General features: G+C 56.6%; 1 non-coding gene across 1 annotated transcript in view; it reads right to left on the reverse strand.

The window, feature by feature from the left end:
• LOC124730329 overlaps nt 1-63 on the reverse strand; it is a 1,909-nt gene extending 1,846 nt beyond the window's left edge. The window contains exon 1 of the ribosomal RNA XR_007007969.1: nt 1-63. This exon is cut by the window's left edge and continues 1,846 nt beyond it. This is a non-coding gene — a ribosomal RNA (small subunit ribosomal RNA).
• Between the last annotated feature and the right edge of the window lie 2,437 nt (nt 64-2,500).

Genomic DNA, 2,500 nt, shown 5'->3' on the forward strand with positions numbered 1-2,500 from the left:
CTGAGACATGCATGGCTTAATCTTTGAGACAAGCATATGACTACTGGCAGGATCAACCAGGGAGCTGCGTCAACTAGAGCTGAGCAGCCGGCCGCCCGGGAGTGTGTCCCGGGGGCCCGCGCGAACACGCAAGCGTCCGCTCAATCATTCTGCAAACAGGAGGAGGCTGAGCTCCCCTGCACAATACACCTCGAAACCCTCTCAGGTCCCGGCGGCGCGCAGCGCCGTCCCAAGTACTTGGTCGGGTTCGAGAGAGGCGCAATCGCCCGGAGTTAGGCGAGTAGACGCTTTCGGTGCGACCACCCGTGCTCCCAACTGAGCTTGCCGCTGCCGACAGAGGCCCGGGAGCGTGCTGTCGTGGCATTGCCGGCGGGAGACAACACGCGCCACCTACGGTGACCGGCAGCTCCAACGCCAGCGCCACAGAAGGACAAAAGCCCCACTTGGGTGCCGAAGCGAACTCTCCCAGCACAGCGCACGCGCCAACACATCCGCACAGCTGCGATACAAACCACCAGCGAGAACCGCTGGGGCGACCGAGCAGCAGACGGCGTCGCGGCGCCGAGCGCCGGGCGGCGGCGCATCCTCAACGCACACAGTCCTCAATCGGACCAGCACACTGAAGATGTCCACCGCGCTTCGCACCGGGCCCGCGAGGACCTACTTTGGCCGCACGGCGCCGCGCGCAGGGTGCGCCGGCGCGCAGCTGCGACGCCTGCCGCGTCCGTCGGCCGGCGCGCCTGCCACTGGCCGCCCCCACCAGCCGGCTGTAGCGCGTGCGCCCACGCACCGCGCGGCCAGCACGCCGGGAGGCGCCCCCTCACCGGCCGGGGACGGTCCCACCCAGCCACCGCCGCGTATCGCTTCACACCCAGATGCCGTTCAGTTTCGTCGGCATGGTGGGTATCGCTGGAACAACCGGTTCGTACCTCAACCTATCGTCGCCATCACCGATTCACCCCTAGCGAGAACAACCGCACCACAACAGGTTACCATTTGTTCATTTGCGTAACTTCACCAGAAAACGCAGGCGTCCATCGCCATTTGCAACTTCAACGATTATTGCATGCCTGTGTCAGGTGTCACGCCACACTACGTCTGCCCACATACACGCAACAAAATGTGCACGCCTAGACAATACGTGGAAGGTGGCCCCCGTACGTATGCGATGTCCATTGCTCGAACGACTGTCAACCGGCCTCTGTAGCATGTCGCAGATATGGAACGCGGTGCACCATGCCATCACGGTGTGTGAGGAGAGACGACTAGGTCCGAATACATCAACAGACAGCTCATGCTGATCGCCATCCACGGCGTCCGTTCCTCCCACACGTCTCTATGGCGTACCACACTGCAATCCAGCTCTCATAGGGAGACGACACGTAGCTGCGTGCACAATATTTGCACTGTATGGTCCGCCGTTTTTGGGCGCAGTCGTTGTACGGTCACACATGTGCCACGATGTATCATTCGGTACATAAGGACGAATGTGCAGTACAGATTGTGGTTTACGCGTACGACATTAGCGGACGGTTGACACAGGCCGCACCACAACGTAGCCTGAGTACGTCGCATGCGAAGGGCATTGAACATGCAAACTTCTCACCAACCAGCTTGCGAAGGCAGGGGGGCAAGGTGGGGACGTGGGGAGGGGCGGCATGTACGTCCTGCTGCCATCCACATTACAGTGTACAGCAGGAGCATGTGGAAAGTCAGCAAGACTTGCAAGGTGTTTAACATGAAGCGATACACAGGGGAGCGGGCAGTGCGAGTAGCGAACTATATTGCGAGGGTTGCGGGTGGGCAACACTACACTAATTGAACGAGTCGTATAACAATTACAGAGCAGGTTTAGGCGACAACATGGGTTACGTTAGGGGACAACGTGGGTTACGTTAGGGGACAACGTGGGTTAGGTTAAGGCACAACGTGGGTTAGGTTAAGGCACAACGTGGGTTAGGTTAAGGCACAACGTGGGTTAGGTTAAGGCACAACGTGGGTTAGGTTAAGGCACAACGTGGGTTAGGTTAAGGCACAACGTGGGTTAGGTTAAGGCACAACGTGGGTTAGGTTAAGGCACAACGTGGGTTAGGTTAAGGCACAACGTGGGTTAGGTTAAGGCACAACGTGGGTTAGGTTAAGGCACAACGTGGGTTAGGTTAAGGCACAACGTGGGTTAGGTTAAGGCACAACATGGGTTAGGTTAAGGTACAACATGGGTTAGGTTAAGGTACAACATGGGTTAGGTTAAGGTACAACATGGGTTAGGTTAAGGTACAACATGGGTTAGGTTAAGGTACAACATGGGTTAGGTTAAGGTACAACATGGGTTAGGTTAAGGTACAACATGGGTTAGGTTAAGGTACAACATAGGTTAGGTTAAGGTACAACATGGGTTAGGTTAAGGTACAACATAGGTTAGGTTAAGGTACAACATAGGTTAGGTTAAGGTACAACATAGGTTAGGTTAAGGTACAACATAGGTTAGGTTAAGGTACAA

This window comes from Schistocerca piceifrons, unplaced genomic scaffold (assembly GCF_021461385.2).
Source record: "Schistocerca piceifrons isolate TAMUIC-IGC-003096 unplaced genomic scaffold, iqSchPice1.1 HiC_scaffold_1237, whole genome shotgun sequence".
In the NCBI taxonomy this organism is placed as follows: domain Eukaryota; kingdom Metazoa; phylum Arthropoda; class Insecta; order Orthoptera; family Acrididae; genus Schistocerca; species Schistocerca piceifrons.